At 54.9% G+C, this 13260-nt stretch overlaps 1 protein-coding gene across 1 annotated transcript in view; it reads left to right on the top strand.

The window, feature by feature from the left end:
• The window catches only part of mymk (myomaker, myoblast fusion factor), a 92809-nt gene that overhangs the window by 27105 nt on the left and 52444 nt on the right, over positions 1-13260 (top strand). The window lies entirely within an intron of this gene.

A 13260-nucleotide genomic window follows, 5' to 3' on the forward strand; every position in this document is an offset into this window, starting at 1 on the left:
ACTCTCACACATACCCACTCTCACACACACACCCTCCCTCACACACACCCTCTCCCACACACGCTCACTCTCACACACACCCACTCTCACACACACACCCACTCTCACACACACACCCTCGCTCACACACACCCATTCCCTCACACACACTCCCACTGTCACAAACACACACTCTCACACACACACCCTCTCTCATACACACACACTCTCTCTCACACACACTCTCTCTCACACAAACCCTCTCTCACACACACCCTCGCTCACACACACACGCTCTCTTACACACACGCTCTCTTACACACACGCTCTCTTACACACACACTCTCTTACACACACACTCTCTCTCACACACACACACTCTCACACACACCCTCTCTCACACACACCGTCTCTCACACACACTCTATCTCAGACACACTTTCTCTCACACACACCCTCTCTCACACGCACACACTCTCACACACACCCAATCTCACACACGCCCTCTCTCACACACACCCTCTCTCACACACACGCTCTCTCACACACACACACCCTCTCTCACACACACCCACTCACACACACACTCTCTCTCACACACACACTCTCTCACACACACCCACTCTCACACACACACACTCTCTCTCACACACCCTCTCTCAAACCCCCCTCTCTCACACACACTCTCTCTCACACACACCCACTCTCTCACACACACCCTCGCTCACACACACCCACTCACACACACCCACTCTCTCACACACACCCTCTCTCACACACACACTCTCACACACACCCACTCTCACACACACCCACTCTCACACACACCCAATCTCACACACACCCTCTCTCACACACCCACTCTCTCACACACACCCTTTCTCACACACAGCCACGCTCACACACACCCACTCTCTCACACACACACTCTCTCTCACACACACCCTCTCTCACACACACCCACTCTCACACACACGCCCTCTCTCTCACACACCCTCTCTCACACACACCCACTCTCTCACACACGCCCTCTCTCACACACACCCACTCTCACACACACACAATCTCACACACACCCTCTCTCACACACACCCTCTCTCACACACACCCTCGCTCTCACACACACACTCACACACACCCAGTCTCTCACACACACTCTCTCTCACACACACCCTCTCTCACACACACCCTCTCTCACACACACCCTCTCTCACACACACCCTCTCTCACACACACACACTCTCACACACGCCCAATCTCACACACACCCTCTCTCACACACACCCTCTCTCACACACACCCTCGCTCACACACACCCTCGCTCACACAAACCCTCTCTCACACACACCCTCTCTCACACACACCCTCTCAAACACACACCCTCGCTCACACACACACCCTCGCTCACACACACCCTCTCCCACACACATCCACTCTCACACATACCCACTCTCACACACACACCCTCCCTCACACACACCCTCTCCCACACACGCTCACTCTCACACACACCCACTCTCACACACACACCCACTCTCACACACACACCCTCGCTCACACACACCCATTCCCTCACACACACTCCCACTGTCACAAACACACACTCTCACACACACACCCTCTCTCATACACACACACTCTCTCTCACACACACTCTCTCTCACACAAACCCTCTCTCACACACCCTCTCTCACACACACACGCTCTCTTACACACACGCTCCCTTACACACACACTCTCTTACACACACACTCTCTCTCACACACACACACTCTCACACACACCCTCTCTCACACACACCCTCTCTCACACACACTCTATCTCACACACACTTTCTCTCACACACACCCTCTCTCACACGCACACACTCTCACACACACCCAATCTCACACACGCCCCCTCTCACACACGCCCTCTCTCACACACACCCTCTCTCACACACGCCCTCTCTCATACACACCCTCTCTCACACACACCCTCTCTCACATACACACTCTCCCACACACACCCTCGCTCACACACACCCTCGCTCACACACGCCCTCTCTCACACACACCCTCTCTCACACACACCCTCTCTCACACACACCCTCTCTCACACACACACTCTCTCACACACACCCTCGCTCACACACACCCTCTCTCACACCCACCCACTCTCACAGACACCCAATCTCACACACACCCTCTCTCACACACACACTCTCTCACACACGCCCTCTCTCACACACGCCCTCTCTCACACACGCCTTCTCTCACACACACCCACTCTCTCACACACACACCCTCTCTCACACACACTCAATCTCACACACACCCTCTCTCATACACACCCAATCTCACACACACCCTCTCTCACACACACCCTCTCTCACACACACCCACTCTCACACACACCCAATCTCACACACCCTCTCTCACACACACCCTCGCTCACACACACCCTCGCTCACACACACCCTCTCCCACACACACACACTCTCACACACACCCTCTCTCACACACACACCCTCTCTCAAACACACACCCTCGCTCACACACACCCTCTCCCACACACTCTCACAAACACCCACTCTCAAACACACACCCTCTCTCACACACACCCTCGCTCACACACACACCCTCGCTCACACACACCCTCTCTCACACACACCCATTCTCACACACACACCCTCGCTCACACACACACCCTCGCTCACACACACCCTCTCCCACACTCACCCACTCTCACACACACCCACTCTCACACACACACACTCTCACACACACACCCACTCTCACACACACTCTCTCTCACACACACCCTCTCTCACACACACCCTCTCTCACACACACACCCTCTCTTACACACACACTCTCTCTCACACACACCCACTCTCACACACACCCTCTCTCACACACACCCTCACTCACACACACCCAATCTCACACACACTTTCTCTCACACCCACCCACTCTCACACACCCAATCTCACACACACCCTCTCTCACACACACACTCTCTCACACACGCCCTCTCTAACACACGCCCTCTCTCTCACACGCCCTCTCTCACACACACCCGCGCTCACACACACCCTCTCTCACACACACCCACTCTCTCACAAACCCAATCTCACACACACCCTCTCTCACACACACACTCTCTCACACACACACTCTCTCACACACACCCTCTCTCACACACACCCAATCTCACACACACCCTCTCTCACACACACCCTCTCTCACACACACCCTCTCTCATACACACCCAATCTCACACTCACACTCTCTCACACACACCCAATCTCACACACACCCTCTCTCACACACACCCACTCTCACACACACCCAATCTCACACACATCCTCTCTCACACACACACCCTCACTCACACACACACCCTCGCTCACACACACCCTCTCCCACACACACCCCTTCTCTCTCACACACAACCTCTCTCACACACACACCCTCTCTCACACACACACACATTCTCTCACACACACACCCACTCCCTCAAACACACACACACTCTCACAAACACGCAGTCTCACACACACACGCTCTCTCATATACACACCCTCTCTCTCTCACACACACCCTCTCTCACACACACACACTCTCACACACACCCAGTCTCAAACACACCCTCTCTCACACACCCCCTCTCTCACACACACCCAATCTCACACACTCTCTCTCACACACACCCTCTCTCACACACACCCACTCTCACACACACCCACTCTCACACACACCCTCTCTCACACACACCCTTTCTCACACACACCCTTTCTCACACACACCCTCTCTCACACACGACCTCTCTCACACACGCCCTCTCTCACACACACCCAATCTCACACACACCCAATCTCACACACACCCTCTCTCACACACACACACTCTCTCACACACGCCCTCTCTCACACACATCCTCTCTCGCACACACACCCTCTCTCAAACACAGCCTCTCTCACACACACCCAATCTCACACACACTTTCTCTCACACACACTCTCTCTCACACACACACTCTCTCACACACACCCACTCTCACACACACACACTCTCTCTCACACACCCTCTCTCAAACCCCCCTCTCTCACACACACTCTCTCTCACACACACCCACTCTCTCACACACACCCTCGCTCACACACACACACTCACACACACCCACTCTCTCACACACACTCTCTCTCACACACACCCTCTCTCACACACACACTCTCACACACACCCACTCTCACACACACCCACTCTCACACACACCCACTCTCACACACACCCAATCTCACACACACCCTCTCTCACACACCCACTCTCTCACACACACCCTTTCTCACACACAGCCATGCTCACACACACACACTCTCTCACACACACACTCTCTCTCACACACACCCTCTCTCACACACACCCACTCTCACACACACGCCCTCTCTCTCACACACCCTCTCTCACACACACCCACTCTCTCACACACGCCCTCTCTCACACACACCCACTCTCACACACACCCACTCTCACACACACCCTCTCTCACACACACCCTCTCTCACACACTCCCTCGCTCTCACACACACACCCAGTCTCTCACACATACTCTCTCTCACACACACCCTCTCTCACACACACCCTCTCTCACACACACCCTCTCTCACACACACACACTCTCACACACGCCCAATCTCACACACACCCTCTCTCACACACACCCTCGCTCACACACACCCTCGCTCACACACACCCTCTCTCACACCCACCCACTCTCACACACACCCAATCTCACACACACCCTCTCTCACACACACCCAATCTCACACACACTGTCTCCCACACACACCCTCTCTCACACGCGCCCACTCTCACACACACCCAATCTCACACACGCCCTCTCTCACACACGCCCTCTCTCACACACGCCCTCTCTCACACACGCCCTCTCTCTCACACACCCTCTCTCTCACACGCCCTCTCTCACACACACCCTCTCTCACACACACCCTCTCTCACACACACACCCTCTCTCACACACACCATCGCTCACACACACTCTCTCTCACACAAACCCTCTCTCTCACACACCCTCTCTCTCACACGCCCTCTCTCACACACACCCTCTCTCACACACGCCCTCTCTCACACACACCCTCTCTCACACACACACTCTCTCACACATACCCTCTCTCACACATACCCTCTCCCACACACACACCCTCGCTCACACACACTCTCTCTCACACAAACCCTCTCTCACACACACCCTCTCTCACACACACACGCTCTCACACACACACTCTCTCACACACGCCCACTCTCACACACACCCTCGCTCACACACGCCCTCTCTCACACACACCCACTCTCTCACACACCCAATCTCACACACACCCTCTCTCACACACACCCAACTCACACACACACACTCTCTCACACACACACCCTCTCTCACACACACCCAATCTCACACACACCCAATCTCACACACACTCTCTCACACACACACCCTCTCTCACACACACCCAATCTCATACACACCCAATCTCACACACCCTCTCTCACACACACCCTCGCTCACACACACCCTCTCTCACACACACCATCGCTCACGCACACCCTCTCTCACACACACCCTCTCTCACACACACACCCTCGCTCAAACACACACACCCTCGCTCACGCACACCCTCTCCCACACACTCTCACAAACACCCACTCTCAAACACACACCCTCTCTCACACACACCCTCGCTCACACACACACCCTCGCTCACACACACCCTCTCTCACACACGCCCTCTCTCACACACACCCTCGCTCACACACACCCTCTCTCACACACACCCGCTCTCTCACACACCCAATCTCACACACAACCTCTCTCACACCCACCCAATCTCACACACACACTCTCTCACACACACCCTCTCTCACACACACCAAATCTCACACACACCCTCTCTCACACACACCCTCTCTCACACACACCCTCTCTCACACACACCCTCTCTCATACACACCCAATCTCACACACACACTCTCTCACACACACCCAATCTCACACACACCCACTCTCACACACACCCACTCTCACACACACCCAATCTCACACACACCCTCTCTCACACACATCCTCGCTCACACACACCCTCGCTCACACACACCATCGCTCACACACACCCTCTCTCACACACATCCTCTTTCACACACACACCCTCGCTCACACACACACCCTCGCTCACACACACCCTCTCCCACACACACCCCTTCTCTCTCACACACAACCTCTCTCACACACACACCCTCTCTCACACACACACATTCTCTCACCCACACACCCACTCCCTCACACACACACCCACTCTCACAAACACGCATTCTCACACACACACGCTCTCTCATATACACACCCTCTCTCTCTCACACACACTCTCTCTCACACACGCCCACTCTCACACACACCCACTCTCACACACCCCCTCTCTCACACACACCCAATCTCACACACTCTCTCTCACACACACCCTCTCTCACACACACACACTCTCACACCCACCCACTCTCTCACACACCCTCTCTCACACACACCCTCTCTCACACACGCCCTCTCTCACACACGCCCTCTCTCACACACGCCCTCTCTCACACACGCCCTCTCTCACACACACCCAATCTCACACACACTCTCTCACACACACACCCTCTCTCACACACACCCAATCTCATACACACCCAATCTCACACACCCTCTCTCACACACACCCTCGCTCACACACACCCTCTCTCACACACACCATCGCTCACGCACACCCTCTCTCACACACACCCTCTCTCACACACACACCCTCGCTCAAACACACACACCCTCGCTCACGCACACCCTCTCCCACACACTCTCACAAACACCCACTCTCAAACACACACCCTCTCTCACACACACCCTCGCTCACACACACACCCTCGCTCACACACACCCTCTCTCACACACGCCCTCTCTCACACACACCCTCGCTCACACACACCCTCTCTCACACACACCCGCTCTCTCACACACCGAATCTCACACACAACCTCTCTCACACCCACCCAATCTCACACACACACTCTCTCACACACACCCTCTCTCACACACACCAAATCTCACACACACCCTCTCTCACACACACCCTCTCTCACACACACCCTCTCTCACACACACCCTCTCTCATACACACCCAATCTCACACACACACTCTCTCACACACACCCAATCTCACACACACCCACTCTCACACACACCCACTCTCACACACACCCAATCTCACACACACCCTCTCTCACACACACCCTCGCTCACACACACCCTCGCTCACACACACCATCGCTCACACACACCCTCTCTCACACACATCCTCTTTCACACACACACCCTCGCTCACACACACACCCTCGCTCACACACACCCTCTCCCACACACACCCCTTCTCTCTCACACACAACCTCTCTCACACACACACCCTCTCTCACACACACACATTCTCTCACCCACACACCCACTCCCTCACACACACACCCACTCTCACAAACACGCATTCTCACACACACACGCTCTCTCATATACACACCCTCTCTCTCTCACACACACTCTCTCTCACACACACCCACTCTCACACACACCCACTCTCACACACCCCCTCTCTCACACACACCCAATCTCACACACTCTCTCTCACACACACCCTCTCTCACACACACACACTCTCACACCCACCCACTCTCTCACACACCCTCTCTCACACACACCCTCTCTCACACACGCCCTCTCTCACACACGCCCTCTCTCACACACGCCCTCTCTCACACACACACAATCTCACACACAAACAATCTCACACACACCCAATCTCACACACACCCTCTCTCACACACACACTCTCTCACACACACCCTCGCTCAAAACACATCCTATCTCGCACACACACCCTCTCTCACACACACCCTCTCTCACACACACCCACTCTCTCACACACACCCTCTCTCACACACACCCACTCTCACACACACCCAATCTCACACACACCCAATCTCACACACACCCTCTCTCACACACACCCTCTCTCACACACACCCTCTCTCACACACACCCTCTCTCACACACACCCACTCTCACACACACCCAATCTCACACACACCCTCTCACACACAAACTCTCGCTCACACACACACCCTCGCTCACACACACCCACTCTCACACACACCCACTCTCACACACACCCACTCTCACACACACCCACTCTCACACACACCCACTCTCACACACACCCACTCTCACACACACCCTCTCTCACACACACACCCTCTCTCACATACTCCCCCTGTCTCACACACACAACCTCTCTCACACACACACCCTCTCGCACACACACCCTCTCTCACACACACACCCTCTCTTACACACAACCTCTCTCTCTCACCCACCCACTCTCACACACACACGCTCTCTCACACACACACACCCTCTCTCACACACACTCCCTCTCTCACACACACACACTTTCACACACATTCTCTCTCTCACACACACACCCTCTCTCACACACACGCACCCTCTCTCACACACACACACACTCTCACGAACACACACTCTCACAAACACACACTCTCACACACACCCTCTCATACACACCCACTCTCACACACGCACTCTCACACACACGCCCTCTCTCGCGCACACCCACTCTCTCACACACGCCCGCTCTCACACTCACCCTCTCTCACACACACCCAATCTCTCACAAACCCTCTCTCACACACACCCTCGCTCACACACACACCCTCACTCACACACACCCTCGCTCACACACACCCTCGCTCACACACACCCTCTCCCACACACACCCACTCTCACACACACCCTCTCTCACACACACACCCTCTCTCACACACACACACTCTCTCTCACACACAACCTCTCTCACACACACACCCTCTCTCACACACACACCCTCTCTCTCACACACAAACTCTCTCACACACACACCCTCTCTCACACACACACTCTCTCACACACACACTCTCTCACACACACACCCACTCCCTCACACACCCACTCTCACACACACACCCACTCTCACACACACTCTCTCTCACACACACCCTCTCTCACACACACCCTCTCTCACACACACACCCTCTCTTACACACACACCCTCTCTCACACACACCCACTCTCACACACACCCTCTCTCACACACACCCTCTCTCACACACACACAATCTCTCACACACTTTCTCTCACACCCACCCACTCTCACACACCCAATCTCACACACACCCTCTCTCACACACACACTCTCTCACACACGCCCTCTCTAACACACGCCCTCTCTCTCACACGTCCTCTCTCACACACACCCGCGCTCACACACACCCTCTCTCACACACACCCACTCTCTCACAAACCCAATCTCTCACACACCCTCTCTCACACTCACCCAATCTCACACACACACTCTCTCACACACACCCTCTCTCACACACACCCTCTCTCACACACACCCAATCTCACACACACCCTCTCTCACACACACCCTCTCTCACACACACCCTCTCTCATACACACCCAATCTCACACTCACTCTCTCTCACACACACCCAATCTCACACACGCCCAATCTCACACACACCCAATCTCACACACACCCTCTCTCACACACACCCACTCTCACACTCACCCAATCTCACACACACCCTCTCTCACACACACCCTCTCTCACACACCCTCGCTCACACACACCATCGCTCACACACACCCTCTCTCACACACATCCTCTCTCACACACACACCCTCGCTCACACACACACCCTCGCTCACACACACCCTCTCCCACACACACCCCTTCTCTCTCACACACAACCGCTCTCACACACACACCCTCTCTCACACACACACACATTCTCTCACACACACACCCACTCCCTCACACACACACCCACTCTCACAAACACGCAGTCTCACACACAAACGCTCTCTCATATACACACCCTCTCTCTCTCACACACACCCTCTCTCACACACACACACACTCTCACACACACCCAGTCTCAAACACACCCTCTCTCACACCCCCTCTCTCACACACACCCAATCTCACACACTCTCTCTCACACACACCCTCTCTCACACACACCCACTCTCACACACACCCACTCTCACACACACCCTCTCTCACACACACCCTTTCTCACACACACCCTTTCTCACACACACCCTCTCTCACACACGACCTCTCTCACACACGCCCTCTCTCACATACACCCAATCTCACACACACCCAATCTCACACACACCCTCTCTCACACACACACACTCTCTCACACACGCCCTCTCTCACACACATCCTCTCTCGCACACACACCCTCTCTCAAACACACCCTCTCTCAGACACACCCACTCTCTCACACACCCACTCTCACACACACCCAATCTCACACACACTTTCTCTCACACACACCCTCTCTCACATGCACGCACTCTCACACACACCCAATCTCACACACGCCCTCTCTCACACACGCCCTCTCTCACACACACCCTCTCTCACACACACCCAATCTCACACACACCCTCTCTCACACACACCCAAACTCACACACACCCTCTCTCACACACACCCTCTCTCACACACACCCTCTCTCACACACACCCTCTCTCACACACACCCTCTCACACACACACCCTCGCTCACACACACCCTCTCCCACACACGCACACTCTCACACACACCCACTCTCACACACACACCCACTCTCACACACACACCCACTCTCACACACACTCTCGCTCACACACACCCATTCCGTCACACACACACCCACTCTCACAAACACACACTCTCACACACACACCCTCTCTCATACACACACACTCTCTCTCACACACACCCTCTCTCACACACACCCTCTCTCACACACACACCCTCTCTCACACACACACGCTCTCTTACACACACACTCTCTCTTACAAACACACTCTCTCTCACACACACCCTCTCTCACACACACTTTCTCTCACACACACCCTCTCTCACACGCACCCACTCTCACACACACCCAATCTCACACACGCCCTCTCTCACACACGCCCTCTCTCACACACACCCTCTCTCACACACACACTCTCTCACACACGCCCTCTCTAACACACGCCCTCTCTCTCACACGTCCTCTCTCACACACACCCGCGCTCACACACACCCTCTCTCACACACACCCACTCTCTCACAAACACAATCTCTCACACACCCTCTCTCACACTCACCCAATCTCACACACACACTCTCTCACACACACCCTCTCTCACACACACCCTCTCTCACACACACCCAATCTCACACACACCCTCTCTCACACACACCCTCTCTCACACACACCCTCTCTCATACACACCCAATCTCACACTCACTCTCTCTCACACACACCCAATCTCACACACACCCAATCTCACACACACCCAATCTCACACACACCCTCTCTCACACACACCCACTCTCACACACACCCAATCTCACACACACCCTCTCTCACACACACCCTCTCTCACACACCCTCGCTCACACACACCATCGCTCACACACACCCTCTCTCACACACATCCTCTCTCACACACACACCCTCGCTCACACACACACCCTCGCTCACACACACCCTCTCCCACACACACCCCTTCTCTCTCACACACAACCGCTCTCACACACACACCCTCTCTCACACACACACACATTCTCTCACACACACACCCACTCCCTCACACACACACCCACTCTCACAAACACGCAGTCTCACACACAAACGCTCTCTCATATACACACCCTCTCTCTCTCACACACACCCTCTCTCACACACACACACACTCTCACACACACCCAGTCTCAAACACACCCTCTCTCACACCCCCTCTCTCACACACACCCAATCTCACACACTCTCTCTCACACACACCCTCTCTCACACACACCCACTCTGACACACACCCACTCTCACACACACCCTCTCTCACACACACCCTTTCTCACACACACCCTTTCTCACACACACCCTCTCTCACACACGACCTCTCTCACACACGCCCTCTCTCACATACACCCAATCTCACACACACCCAATCTCACACACACCCTCTCTCACACACACACACTCTCTCACACACGCCCTCTCTCACACACATCCTCTCTCGCACACACACCCTCTCTCAAACACACCCTCTCTCAGACACACCCACTCTCTCACACACCCAATCTCACACACACTTTCTCTCACACACACCCTCTCTCACATGCACGCACTCTCACACACACCCAATCTCACACACGCCCTCTCTCACACACGCCCTCTCTCACACACACCCTCTCTCACACACACCCAATCTCACACACACCCTCTCTCACACACACCCAAACTCACACACACCCTCTCTCACACACACCCTCTCTCACACACACCCTCTCTCACACACACCCTCTCTCACACACACCCTCTCACACACACACCCTCGCTCACACACACCCTCTCCCACACACGCACACTCTCACACACACCCACTCTCACACACACACCCACTCTCACACACACTCTCGCTCACACACACCCATTCCGTCACACACACACCCACTCTCACAAACACACACTCTCACACACACACCCTCTCTCATACACACACACTCTCTCTCACACACACCCTCTCTCACACACACCCTCTCTCACACACACACCCTCTCTCACACACACACGCTCTCTTACACACACACTCTCTCTTACAAACACACTCTCTCTCACACACACCCTCTCTCACACACACTTTCTCTCACACACACCCTCTCTCACACGCACCCACTCTCACACACACCCAATCTCACACACGCCCTCTCTCACACACGCCCTCTCTCACACGCACCCACTCTCACACACACCCTCTCTCACACACGCCCTCTCTCACACACACCCTCTCTCACACACACCCTCTCTCACACACGCCCTCTCTCACACACGCCCTCTCTCACACACACCCTCTCTCACACACACTGTCTCTCACACACACCCTCTCTCACACACGCCCTCTCTCACACGCACCCACTCTCACACACACCCTCTCTCACACACGCCCTCTCTCACACACACCCTCTCTCACACACCCTCTCTCACACACACACTCTCTCACACACACCCTCTCCCACACACCCCCTCGCTCACACACACCCTCTCTCACACCCACCCACTCTCACACACACCCAATCTCACACACACCCTCTCTCAC

Source organism: Scyliorhinus torazame, chromosome 22 (assembly GCF_047496885.1).
Source record: "Scyliorhinus torazame isolate Kashiwa2021f chromosome 22, sScyTor2.1, whole genome shotgun sequence".
Classification (NCBI taxonomy): Eukaryota; Metazoa; Chordata; class Chondrichthyes; order Carcharhiniformes; family Scyliorhinidae; genus Scyliorhinus; species Scyliorhinus torazame.